At 44.4% G+C, this 14,049-nt stretch overlaps 4 non-coding genes and 1 pseudogene across 4 annotated transcripts; all 5 read right to left on the bottom strand.

Moving 5' to 3' along the window:
• Positions 1-493: 493 nt before the first annotated feature.
• LOC130307743 (U2 spliceosomal RNA) lies at positions 494-684 on the bottom strand. Its single transcript, XR_008856903.1, has one exon. It is a non-coding gene; the product is annotated as a U2 spliceosomal RNA (small nuclear RNA).
• A 2,068-nt stretch (positions 685-2,752) lies between these two features.
• On the bottom strand, positions 2,753-2,943 carry LOC130307742 (U2 spliceosomal RNA). The gene has a single exon (XR_008856902.1). It is a non-coding gene; the product is annotated as a U2 spliceosomal RNA (small nuclear RNA).
• Positions 2,944-5,031: 2,088 nt separating this feature from the next.
• Positions 5,032-5,217, bottom strand: LOC130307804 (U2 spliceosomal RNA). The gene has a single exon (XR_008856963.1). It is a non-coding gene; the product is annotated as a U2 spliceosomal RNA (small nuclear RNA).
• A 5,170-nt stretch (positions 5,218-10,387) lies between these two features.
• LOC130307827 (U2 spliceosomal RNA) lies at positions 10,388-10,520 on the bottom strand (annotated as a pseudogene).
• Positions 10,521-12,607: 2,087 nt separating this feature from the next.
• Positions 12,608-12,798, bottom strand: LOC130307741 (U2 spliceosomal RNA). Its single transcript, XR_008856901.1, has one exon. It is a non-coding gene; the product is annotated as a U2 spliceosomal RNA (small nuclear RNA).
• Positions 12,799-14,049: the final 1,251 nt, after the last annotated feature.

Below are 14,049 nucleotides of genomic sequence, written 5' to 3'. Positions count from 1 at the left end.
CCCCCCATGTTATGTTACATAGTTACATAGTTACATAGTTACATAGTTACATAGTTAGTACGGTCGAAAAAAGACATATGTCCATCAAGTTCAACCAGGGAATTAAGGGGTAGGGGTGTGGCGCGATATTGGGGAAGGGATGAGATTTTATATTTCTTCATAAGCATTAATCTTATTTTGTCAATTAGGAACATTCAGCACCCACCCGCTATCAAGGCAGCTGCCTATTATGTCATGCCCTACCTGCACAGGTGTACTGGCTACTCAAATGATCCAATTAAGGAGGCCATTTAGTCAGCAGCAGCAGAAGTCCTGTGCCTGGACGCTCCAACAGCGGCCAGACACAAGCAGAAGCAGAAGCAGCAGAAGCAGCAGCAGCACCACCTTTTGTTTTTTGGCTGCAGCAGCAGCAAGGCCCACAGGGCTGGCTAGCTGGCTAGCCAGCAAGCAGGTAGCAATGAAAGTAGGAATCTTTCTTTTTAACCCTGTAAGGGGGTGGTGCACTGTACCCGAAGATACTGCCATATCGGGTCAATGCATAGGGCGACGGAAGCAAGCTTCGAAATCGGCCCCCGTTCTCAAAAATCCATTTAATATATGGTCCCCAGATAGGGGACGTATCAGATATTAAACTGATAAGAACAGATACTACACTTGATCTTAGCCAAAAGGCCGAGAAGCGATAACCGTGAAAGGGGCGGGCCCAACAAGGTGCCCTTCATGGGCACTATCACTGCTTGCTGTCAGGGAGGCTGCCAAACAATTTTCCATGCACACTCTGGGCTGGGGGGCAGTCAACCACCAGTACACACAGCAGAACCTAAACCCATACCATTATTGCTAAGCAGCAAGACAGGGGCCCATTGCACTCCCACGGGGCCTTTTTAAATGCAATCCATAACCCGGATTTGCCAGGAACCCTTCTTACTCCTCCTACTTGCATGTGACACTGGGCTTAGGATCTGCATAGGAAACACACACACAAGCACACACCTACCTTTGTTGCCTGCAGATGCCTCCTTGGCTGTCCCCAAACGGTATCAAACCAACACCCACGGGAAGCTGTAAGCATAGAGGACATGCCTGCACCCTATTGGACTTACCTGTGTGGGTTAAACCCGGGTTATTTGACAACCTATGGCGGTGATGGTTCTGCTCAGGCAGAGCAGTGCTGATGCTCCTCATAAAGCTGTCGCTGCTGTGAAGGTTCTAGGTGACATCACAAATCCCTATGGTTACATACACAACAAAGCTGGGTTGTTGTTGTTTACACTCTGCAAGGCCTGTGGAAGTGAGTGACATCATAGCACTGTAGTTCTGAGGGTTCTAGATGGATGCAACAATCTCCTGTTGCTTCTATGAAGGCCATAATAGACGACATCACCAAACAGCTCCATAGTCACATACACAGCAAAGGAGAGATGTTGTTTACACCTAGTGATGTCAGTGGTATTGAGTGACATCACAGCACAGTGCTAAGGCTCCTGGGCCTGGACACAGCAGCGGCTGCAATATCTCAACGGAGAATACGTTTATATATATGTGTGTGTGTGCGCGTATATATATATATATATATTTCTCCGCCGAAATCACTTTTAAGCCCATTTCCACCTTTTTTTCCCTTCTCTTCCTCTTACTTTTTTTTCACGTTTTTTTACGTTTTTCTCCTTTTCGCCTCTTTTCTGGGCGTATTATTCTTCTTTTTCTTCTTTTTTTTCGTCTAATGCATACCCCATCAGTGCAGCAATGCTTATTCAATACCGCCAGCAGATGGAGACACTGGGGGATAATTTTCTAAGGATTTATACTGATTTTTCCTGTCTGGATTTGTCGCACAGAAAGTTGCAGGCCAAATATGTGTGACATTTCTGCGACTTTAGCTTCTAGAGCATTTTTACAACATTATACATAGGTGCTGAATACATAAAAAGCGACTGTTCAGCGACAGACAAGTCGCATCGGCTGAAAGTAGGCCAGAATGTCAGTCCATGTTGGAGCAGGTTTAGATACAGTCTAAAGTATAGATCTCAAAGTCTGTGCACAGAATTTAGCAAGGGCCTCGCACCTTCTGATGCATCAGGTAGGTGCACAATAGCATAGCCTAACCCTCTGTACTTTGGTCTATATTGATGCGGGACATAGACAGCCAGCTGATGACCAATCCATTAGTGCAATGGATGGCTGGAAGCATTTGTCTTTGCCTTTGCAATACCACAGAAGCAATGCATGGTCAATGTACAGCAATGACACACCTGTGTGAACAGCCAGGAGACCCCCCCCCCCCCCCCATGTTATGTTACATAGTTACATAGTTAGTACGGTCGAAAAAAGACATATGTCCATCAAGTTCAACCAGGGAATTAAGGGGTAGGGGTGTGGCGCGATATTGGGGAAGGGATGAGATTTTATATTTCTTCATAAGCATTAATCTTATTTTGTCAATTAGGAACATTCAGCACCCACCCGCTATCAAGGCAGCTGCCTATCATGTCATGCCCTACCTGCACAGGTGTGCTGGCTACTCAAATGATCCAATTAAGGAGGCCATTTAGTCAGCAGCAGCAGAAGTCCTGTGCCTGGACGCTCCAACAGCGGCCAGACACAAGCAGAAGCAGAAGCAGCAGAAGCAGCAGCAGCACCACCTTTTGTTTTTTTGGCTGCAGCAGCAGCAAGGCCCACAGGGCTGGCTAGCTGGCTAGCCAGCAAGCAGGTAGCAATGAAAGTAGGAATCTTTCTTTTTAACCCTGTAAGGGGGTGGTGCACTGTACCCGAAGATACTGCCATATCGGGTCAATGCATAGGGCGACGGAAGCAAGCTTCGAAATCGGCCCCCGTTCTCAAAAATCCATTTAATATATGGTCCCCAGATAGGGGACGTATCAGATATTAAACTGATAAGAACAGATACTACACTTGATCTTAGCCAAAAGGCCGAGAAGCGATAACCGTGAAAGGGGCGGGCCCAACAAGGTGCCCTTCATGGGCACTATCACTGCTTGCTGTCAGGGAGGCTGCCAGACAATTTTCCATGCACACTCTGGGCTGGGGGGCAGTCAACCACCAGTACACACAGCAGAACCTAAACCCATACCATTATTGCTAAGCAGCAAGACAGGGGCCCATTGCACTCCCACGGGGCCTTTTTAAATGCAATCCATAACCCGGATTTGCCAGGAACCCTTCTTACTCCTCCTACTTGCATGTGACACTGGGCTTAGGATCTGCATAGGAAACACACACACAAGCACACACCTACCTTTGTTGCCTGCAGATGCCTCCTTGGCTGTCCCCAAACGGTATCAAACCAACACCCACGGGAAGCTGTAAGCATAGAGGACATGCCTGCACCCCATTGGACTTACCTGTGTGGGTTAAACCCGGGTTATTTGACAACCTATGGCGGTGATGGTTCTGCTCAGGCAGAGCAGTGCTGATGCTCCTCATAAAGCTGTCGCTGCTGTGAAGGTTCTAGGTGACATCACAAATCCCTATGGTTACATACACAACAAAGCTGGGTTGTTGTTGTTTACACTCTGCAAGGCCTGTGGAAGTGAGTGACATCATAGCACTGTAGTTCTGAGGGTTCTAGATGGATGCAACAATCTCCTGTTGCTTCTATGAAGGCCATAATAGACAACATCACCAAACAGCTCCATAGTCACATACAGAGCAAAGGAGAGATGTTGTTTACACCTAGTGATGTCAGTGGTATTGAGTGACATCACAGCACAGTGCTAAGGCTCCTGGGCCTGGACACAGCAGCGGCTGCAATATCTCAACGGAGAATACGTTTATATATATGTGTGTGTGTGCGCGTATATATATATATATATATATATATATATATATATATATATATATATATTTCTCCGCCGAAATCACTTTTAAACCCATTTCCACCTTTTTTTCCCTTCTCTTCCTCTTACTTTTTTTTCACGTTTTTTTACGTTTTTCTCCTTTTCGCCTCTTTTCTGGGCGTATTATTCTTCTTTTTCTTCTTTTTTTTCGTCTAATGCATACCCCATCAGTGCAGCAATGCTTATTCAATACCGCCAGCAGATGGAGACACTGGGGGATAATTTTCTAAGGATTTATACTGATTTTTCCTGTCTGAATTTGTCGCACAGAAAGTTGCAGGCCAAATATGTGTGACATTTCTGCGACTTTAGCTTCTAGAGCATTTTTACAACATTATACATAGGTGCTGAATACATAAAAAGCGACTGTTCAGCGACAGACAAGTCGCATCGGCTGAAAGTAGGCCAGAATGTCAGTCCATGTTGGAGCAGGTTTAGATACAGTCTAAAGTATAGATCTCAAAGTCTGTGCACAGAATTTAGCAAGGGCCTCGCACCTTCTGATGCATCAGGTAGGTGCACAATAGCATAGCCTAACCCTCTGTACTTTGGTCTATATTGATGCGGGACATAGACAGCCAGCTGATGACCAATCCATTAGTGCAATGGATGGCTGGAAGCATTTGTCTTTGCCTTTGCAATACCACAGAAGCAATGCATGGTCAATGTACAGCAATGACACACCTGTGTGAACAGCCAGGAGACCCCCCCATGTTATGTTACATAGTTACATAGTTAGTACGGTCGAAAAAAGACATATGTCCATCAAGTTCAACCAGGGAATTAAGGGGTAGGGGTGTGGCGCGATATTGGGGAAGGGATGAGATTTTATATTTCTTCATAAGCATTAATCTTATTTTGTCAATTAGGAACATTCAGCACCCACCCGCTATCAAGGCAGCTGCCTATCATGTCATGCCCTACCTGCACAGGTGTGCTGGCTACTCAAATGATCCAATTAAGGAGGCCATTTAGTCAGCAGCAGCAGAAGTCCTGTGCCTGGACGCTCCAACAGCGGCCAGACACAAGCAGAAGCAGAAGCAGCAGAAGCAGCAGCAGCACCACCTTTTGTTTTTTGGCTGCAGCAGCAGCAAGGCCCACAGGGCTGGCTAGCTGGCTAGCCAGCAAGCAGGTAGCAATGAAAGTAGGAATCTTTCTTTTTAACCCTGTAAGGGGGTGGTGCACTGTACCCGAAGATACTGCCATATCGGGTCAATGCATAGGGCGACGGAAGCAAGCTTCGAAATCGGCCCCCGTTCTCAAAAATCCATTTAATATATGGTCCCCAGATAGGGGACGTATCAGATATTAAACTGATAAGAACAGATTTTTTTTTAACTTGGCTACCCCTGAGGGGTATCTTTTTATTTAGAATTCATAACATTTTACAAAGTGCATTACGATTTATAAATATAATTTTTTTTCAATAAAAACAAATTTTGATAATAAAATCACATATAACAATAAAAGTTCACATAAATACAATCATAATACACTTAAAATGGGCACTTGGTGGCTTTACAAAAGGGCGTTCCATTCATTAAAATACCATTTTCTAGCTAATAAAGGATAATATTTCTTGTCTAATAAAAAGTACTGGTACATATCACTAAAACAAAGAGCTAAAACATCATTCACAGATAAAATCTCATGTTTAAAAAGTAAAATGTTTCTGGCATTCCATAGAGCTGCTTTAACACAGTTTATGATCTTCCATGCCATTGTCTCTTGAGTCCGTATTGGGCATTCCAGACATCCATAAAAAACAGCTGCAGAGTTTAAGTCCTTTATTTCTGTTATCTTCTTCACCAGAGGGAGTATTTTAGTCCATATCCTTTTTGCATAAAAACAAGTCCAGAAAAGGTGGTAGACGGTCTCGGGTTCCTGGCAGCCCTCCCTCGGGCATACTGCAGTGTTGGCCATCCTTCTTCGGTGCTGGAATGCCCGGCATGGAAGACACTCGTGTATGCAGCTCCAGGCCAGATCTTTCTGTGAATTAAAAAGATAAATCATATTTGCCATCTTCCATATTTTCCTGCATTTCTCTTCATTAAAATTATTCACAGGGGCAATAAAACCACTTTCTTTAATATATTTTAACATTTTTTTGCTATTAGTTACTTCATTAATACTTTTTCCGTTAAAGTTGTACAAGTTGAAAATTTTCTCTAAAATCTTGTATTGTTGGGGAAGATTAAAAGCATAAGGACAGCTTAAAACAGTTTTAAACCACCCATTCCTCCTCATAAAAAAACCTGTATTAAAACGGATAAAATATGACCAGTAACTATCCTTAAAAAGTGTGCTAACACACATGCTAAAAAACTTGGTAAAAAGGAACGCCCTGATGTCGGGGAAGTCCTTTCCACCCATACCTTTTGGCATCATGACGATCTCTCTTCTCAATTTTTCACTCTTGGAGCTCCATAAAAAGGTAAAACATGCTTTAATAATTTTATTTAAAATCATTTCGGGGGGTGGAAAGACCATGCCAAGATACAATAAAATGGGTAAAATCACCATCTTTGTAACTAAAACCTTCCCCTCCATCGTTAGCTTTCTCATGTTCCACATACAAATTTTTGTGTTTATTTTTTGAGCCACCAAGTCCCAGCTATTAAAACCATTGTTTGACTCACTGAAGGAGACACCTAAAATCTGCACAGACTCAGACACAGGAATGGGTAAATCCCTTAAAAACAGTCCTCCTATATTTAAAACACTGCTTTTATTAAAATTTACCTTAAAACCGGAGGCACAACAAAAAAATTCAACTTGCTTTAGGGCTTTTTGAAGCGATGGGGTGTCCCTTCCAAGCACTGCCACATCGTCCATGTACCCCACTACTTTAGCCTCTAGTCCCCCTCCTCCCGGCAGGGGGACCCCTCTTATTTGCTTATCTCTCCTCAAGGTGCATAGTAGAGGCTCAAGCGCACATATGAAAAGTAGTGGGGACAAAGGACACCCCTGCTTCACTCCGGAATTTAAAATCACATCCTGTGTCTTAAAACCGTTAACTAAAATCTTGCTTGTGCAGTTTTTATAAAAGGCCTTAAGAGACAATAAAAAGCCTTCAGGTATACCCATTTTCTCTAAAACCTTAAAAAGATAAAAATGTGACACTCTGTCAAAAGCCTTCTCGAAGTCTAAGGATAAAATGGCTAGTTTTCCGTTTCTAGACTTTGTGTCACTAATCACATCTTTTAAAAGGTTAAGATTTTCCCATATGCTCCTCCCAGGCACCCCACAGACCTGATTTGAATGGATTATTTTCTCTATTACACTTTTTAATCTATTTGCGCACAGTTTTGCCATCACTTTGTAGTCACAGTTGAGGAGGGTGATTGGTCTCCAGTTCTTTAGATCTGACCGGTCTCCCTTTTTGAACAGCAGGGAGACATCACCCTTCCTCCATGAACCTGGGAGGGCTTTTGTTTTAAATACTTCTGTAAAAAGGGAAAAAAGGTCATCTTTTAAAACACCATAAAAAATGACATAAAACTCAATGGGTATACCGTCAGGACCAGGCACCTTACCGGATTTAAAACTCCTGATCGTCTCTAAAACTTCCTGTTCCGAGATTTCCCTCTGTAAAAGAGACTGGGACACAGGGTCTAAAACATTGGTAATCTCCTTCAATGAGTCATTCATAAAATCAATATCAATATTTTTTGTATTAAAAAGATCCGCATAAAATGAATGTACCCTTTTTAAAATACCCTGTACATCTTTTTCTCCTTGTATATTATCAATTAAAACCTTTTTATCCGTTACTTTCTTAAAAAAGTACCTGGAGCAGGTCTCGTTCTCTTCAAGGTGCTTTATTTTGGATCTGAAAATTATCTCTTTTCCCTTCTGCTCCAGGCACTGTTTTATTTCTTTTTTTAAGTCAGTAATTTCTCTATAAACCTCTATACCATTGTCTCTGAATTTGTACAGGGTTTGCAGACGGGTATTTAGAAGGGAGTAAAACTCACGCTTCTCTTTAGCTCTAGAGATCCCTACTCTAATAAAAAACTCTTTTATTTTTATTTTCATTTTCTCCCACCATATACTGATGGGAGTGTTAGGATCTCTTACCCGTCTGCAGTCCTTGTAGAAGTTGATAAAATCGGATAAAACCTGCGGATCTTCTAAAAGGGATACATTCATCTTCCAGGCATTCCTCCCAGTCTTTTTTCTAAAATCACTCTTCACCTTAAAAGATAAAAGTTTGTGATCAGAAAAAACATTGGTTAAAACATCACACTTAAAAGGCAGTACTTGATAAGAACAGAAGATAAAATCGATCCTGGAGCTGCAGTTTGCGTTGCTCCAGGTCACACCGTCTCTTTCTGGTAAAATACTATTGCATTTCTTAAAAACATCAGTAAGTCTAAAATCAATAATCATATTTTTTAACATAGAAGATGTTTTATCATAGTTTCTACTTACTGAATTGGTAAAACGGTGCTCCCCCCTTAAAATACAATTAAAATCACCTGCTAAAATAAGAGGTTCAGAATCATTGATAAAAAGGGGTAAAATCTCTAACATCCGTGCTCTATCATTTTTATTGGGTGAACCATAAAAATTTAAAAACTGCCATTTAATACCATCAATAAAAGCTTTAACCAATAAAATTCTGCCTGGTAAAATCTCATGAATAAAATCAATAAAAGCATTTCCTTTAAAAAGTATGGCGACCCCTGCTGATCTGGATTCGTTAGATCCAGACCAGACTGATGGACCGTGTACCCAATCTTTTTTATACTTTTCATAATTTAAACTATGCGGGATGCCGCACTCCTGCAGGAAAACCACAGAAGCAGCAAAAATAGACAAGTAGTTAAAAAGGGCAACCCGTTTCGCTCGTGAACTTATACTTCTTACATTCATAGACAATCCGGACAACTCAGCCATTGGAGATGTAAAAAAAAGGGAGGCTCAGATAACAAACTAAAAACCAGATTGCGCACTGGAGCTCTCGTTACCCCCCACCTCTGACTCTACCGTACACATAGAGGAAGCCGGAGAGGAACCACCATCGCTCGAGCAGCCCCCCTCTTCCAAGACCACAGGTGTATAGACGGAGTACATTGGTAAGAACAGCTTCTGGGCTCCATTCTCTTTTTCGGCGTCCACCTCTTGCCCCTCCATAGGGGTCGGGTGCGTACTTAGGTCCGTTTCCGGGACCTCGGAGATGGTCACCCCTGAAACCTCCTCCTGGCTGGGAGGAGGAGGGGTATCCACCGCTGGGACCTGTGGAGGAGCTTCACTTGGAGCCCCCGTCACGACAGGAACTTCCATCTGCTCCTCCTGGACCACCTCCGAGTCCGGACGCCCTTTGGAGCCCCTTCGTCTTTTCACCTTTGCTACTCCGTCCGGGTTTTCACACTCAGGGGGACCCCGAGCAGGAGGACCTTCCGGGGTGGAATCGGGCACCTCTCGCTCTTCCACCTTCTCTGAGGTATCTGCCCGATCCCCTCTCGCATTTCTCTTCCCCGGCCTCCTCTCATTTGGGGTCCCCCTTTCCACCTGTGCCTCTTTCTCCTGGGGTTCTTTTGGGGGGGCCGTGGTCTCCATCTCACAGCTTACCTCTTCTTGTGGGGGGTGCTCCTCCTCTCTGGCTTTTCCCCAGGCTGGTCTCCGGACGTCTCTCTTGGGTTGCCCTTGCTGTTCTGTGGTTTTTTTTGGTCTGTGGGGACAGAAAGCATACACGTGACCAAAGTGACGGCAAAAATTACATCTCAAACCCTTATCACATTTTTCTGTTTCATGTTGCATGCTTCCACATTTCTTACAGGAACTTTCACAATTTTCCTTTATGTGCCCATAACGTTGGCACCTTCTGCAGAAGTTTGGCATTCCCGCAAAAAAGAGGTCGCCACACACATTGTTTAATTTAAAACGAGCAGGCGGTAATAGTATCCCCCCTGGGAGGGTGGGGTCTTTGTTGCACGTGACTTGATATCGCCATTTTGAGGTCCAGACACCACAGTCGTTCATGATTTTTCCTCTGAACTCCACCTTTTTAAAGTAGGCTGCCAGGAACCCATCGATCTCTCTCTGATTTACAAAAGGGGAGTACATCTTCACGACAATCAACTTGGTTTCATCTAGGACGTGCTCGACAATTTGGATACCCTTAAGCCTCGGATCATCTTGCTTTGGAATTTTCATTACTGCATCTAAGAATACGCCTTCCCCTATGAAAGTGCAGTCGTAGATCCTCCGCTTAGGGTAATCCTGGATGGCCAAAATCTCTCGCTTACGAACATTAAGAATCTTGTCGAGCACGTCCTCTATCACGAACCTCATGCCACGTGCATCCGCCGCATCACCTGTGAGAATGACCCGCACAGTGTGTTTAATCCGGGCATAAGCCGGTACCGAACCAGGATCTAGATCTTCATCCATGGTTCATTCGTGTTTTGGTCTGGTTCTCTCCGCTCCAACCAACCAGCCAATTCGCTCAAACCTCTCTCCACCCGAAGGCTTTGAGAGGCGATCGCAACCCGTTACCCTGGGACTAAGCCCTCTCCCCAATAGCAACAAGTGGGTGAAGCCCAGGCAATAAACCTGGGCGATCCCACAAGGCCGAGGAGAGGGGTACCCGAGTACCTTCTGACCAGATCTCCTGTATTACTACACTTGATCTTAGCCAAAAGGCCGAGAAGCGATAACCGTGAAAGGGGCGGGCCCAACAAGGTGCCCTTCATGGGCACTATCACTGCTTGCTGTCAGGGAGGCTGCCAGACAATTTTCCATGCACACTCTGGGCTGGGGGGCAGTCAACCACCAGTACACACAGCAGAACCTAAACCCATACCATTATTGCTAAGCAGCAAGACAGGGGCCCATTGCACTCCCACGGGGCCTTTTTAAATGCAATCCATAACCCGGATTTGCCAGGAACCCTTCTTACTCCTCCTACTTGCATGTGACACTGGGCTTAGGATCTGCATAGGAAACACACACACAAGCACACACCTACCTTTGTTGCCTGCAGATGCCTCCTTGGCTGTCCCCAAACGGTATCAAACCAACACCCACGGGAAGCTGTAAGCATAGAGGACATGCCTGCACCCCATTGGACTTACCTGTGTGGGTTAAACCCGGGTTATTTGACAACCTATGGCGGTGATGGTTCTGCTCAGGCAGAGCAGTGCTGATGCTCCTCATAAAGCTGTCGCTGCTGTGAAGGTTCTAGGTGACATCACAAATCCCTATGGTTACATACACAACAAAGCTGGGTTGTTGTTGTTTACACTCTGCAAGGCCTGTGGAAGTGAGTGACATCATAGCACTGTAGTTCTGAGGGTTCTAGATGGATGCAACAATCTCCTGTTGCTTCTATGAAGGCCATAATAGACGACATCACCAAACAGCTCCATAGTCACATACACAGCAAAGGAGAGATGTTGTTTACACCTAGTGATGTCAGTGGTATTGAGTGACATCTCAGCACAGTGCTAAGGCTCCTGGGCCTGGACACAGCAGCGGCTGCAATATCTCAACGGAGAATACGTTTATATATATGTGTGTGTGTGCGCGTATATATATATATATATATATATATATATATATATATATATTTCTCCGCCGAAATCACTTTTAAACCCATTTCCACCTTTTTTTCCCTTCTCTTCCTCTTACTTTTTTTTCACGTTTTTTTAAGTTTTTCTCCTTTTCGCCTCTTTTCTGGGCGTATTCTTCTTCTTTTTCTTCTTTTTTTTCGTCTAATGCATACCCCATCAGTGCAGCAATGCTTATTCAATACCGCCAGCAGATGGAGACACTGGGGGATAATTTTCTAAGGATTTATACTGATTTTTCCTGTCTGAATTTGTCGCACAGAAAGTTGCAGGCCAAATATGTGTGACATTTCTGCGACTTTAGCTTCTAGAGCATTTTTACAACATTATACATAGGTGCTGAATACATAAAAAGCGACTGTTCAGCGACAGACAAGTCGCATCGGCTGAAAGTAGGCCAGAATGTCAGTCCATGTTGGAGCAGGTTTAGATACAGTCTAAAGTATAGATCTCAAAGTCTGTGCACAGAATTTAGCAAGGGCCTCGCACCTTCTGATGCATCAGGTAGGTGCACAATAGCATAGCCTAACCCTCTGTACTTTGGTCTATATTGATGCGGGACATAGACAGCCAGCTGATGACCAATCCATTAGTGCAATGGATGGCTGGAAGCATTTGTCTTTGCCTTTGCAATACCACAGAAGCAATGCATGGTCAATGTACAGCAATGACACACCTGTGTGAACAGCCAGGAGACCCCCCCCCCCCCCATGTTATGTTACATAGTTACATAGTTAGTACGGTCGAAAAAAGACATATGTCCATCAAGTTCAACCAGGGAATTAAGGGGTAGGGGTGTGGCGCGATATTGGGGAAGGGATGAGATTTTATATTTCTTCATAAGCATTAATCTTATTTTGTCAATTAGGAACATTCAGCACCCACCCGCTATCAAGGCAGCTGCCTATCATGTCATGCCCTACCTGCACAGGTGTGCTGGCTACTCAAATGATCCAATTAAGGAGGCCATTTAGTCAGCAGCAGCAGAAGTCCTGTGCCTGGACGCTCCAACAGCGGCCAGACACAAGCAGAAGCAGAAGCAGCAGCAGCAGCAGCAGCACCACCTTTTGTTTTTTGGCTGCAGCAGCAGCAAGGCCCACAGGGCTGGCTAGCTGGCTAGCCAGCAAGCAGATAGCAATGAAAGTAGGAATCTTTCTTTTTAACCCTGTAAGGGGGTGGTGCACTGTACCCGAAGATACTGCCATATCGGGTCAATGCATAGGGCGACGGAAGCAAGCTTCGAAATCGGCCCCCGTTCTCAAAAATCCATTTAATATATGGTCCCCAGATAGGGGACGTATCAGATATTAAACTGATAAGAACAGATACTACACTTGATCTTAGCCAAAAGGCCGAGAAGCGATAACCGTGAAAGGGGCGGGCCCAACAAGGTGCCCTTCATGGGCACTATCACTGCTTGCTGTCAGGGAGGCTGCCAGACAATTTTCCATGCACACTCTGGGCTGGGGGGCAGTCAACCACCAGTACACACAGCAGAACCTAAACCCATACCATTATTGCTAAGCAGCAAGACAGGGGCCCATTGCACTCCCACGGGGCCTTTTTAAATGCAATCCATAACCCGGATTTGCCAGGAACCCTTCTTACTCCTCCTACTTGCATGTGACACTGGGCTTAGGATCTGCATAGGAAACACACACACAAGCACACACCTACCTTTGTTGCCTGCAGATGCCTCCTTGGCTGTCCCCAAACGGTATCAAACCAACACCCACGGGAAGCTGTAAGCATAGAGGACATGCCTGCACCCCATTGGACTTACCTGTGTGGGTTAAACCCGGGTTATTTGACAACCTATGGCGGTGATGGTTCTGCTCAGGCAGAGCAGTGCTGATGCTCCTCATAAAGCTGTCGCTGCTGTGAAGGTTCTAGGTGACATCACAAATCCCTATGGTTACATACACAACAAAGCTGGGTTGTTGTTGTTTACACTCTGCAAGGCCTGTGGAAGTGAGTGACATCATAGCACTGTAGTTCTGAGGGTTCTAGATGGATTCAACAATCTCCTGTTGCTTCTATGAAGGCCATAATAGACGACATCACCAAACAGCTCCATAGTCACATACACAGCAAAGGAGAGATGTTGTTTACACCTAGTGATGTCAGTGGTATTGAGTGACATCACAGCACAGTGCTAAGGCTCCTGGGCCTGGACACAGCAGCGGCTGCAATATCTCAACGGAGAATACGTTTATATATATGTGTGTGTGTGCGCGTATATATATATATATATATATATATATTTCTCCGCCGAAATCACTTTTAAACCCATTTCCACCTTTTTTTCCCTTCTCTTCCTCTTACTTTTTTTTCACGTTTTTTTACGTTTTTCTCCTTTTCGCCTCTTTTCTGGGCGTATTATTCTTCTTTTTCTTCTTTTTTTTCGTCTAATGCATACCCCATCAGTGCAGCAATGCTTATTCAATACCGCCAGCAGATGGAGACACTGGGGGATAATTTTCTAAGGATTTATACTGATTTTTCCTGTCTGAATTTGTCGCACAGAAAGTTGCAGGCCAAATATGTGTGACATTTCTGCGACTTTAGCTTCTAGAGCATTTTTACAACATTATACATAGGTGCTGAATACATAA

The sequence above is a fragment of the Hyla sarda genome, unplaced genomic scaffold, assembly GCF_029499605.1.
Source record: "Hyla sarda isolate aHylSar1 unplaced genomic scaffold, aHylSar1.hap1 scaffold_144, whole genome shotgun sequence".
Lineage (NCBI taxonomy): Eukaryota > Metazoa > Chordata > Amphibia > Anura > Hylidae > Hyla > Hyla sarda.
The sequence above is the reverse complement of the archived record's forward strand: the minus strand, read 5'-3'. Positions and strand labels throughout refer to the sequence as shown.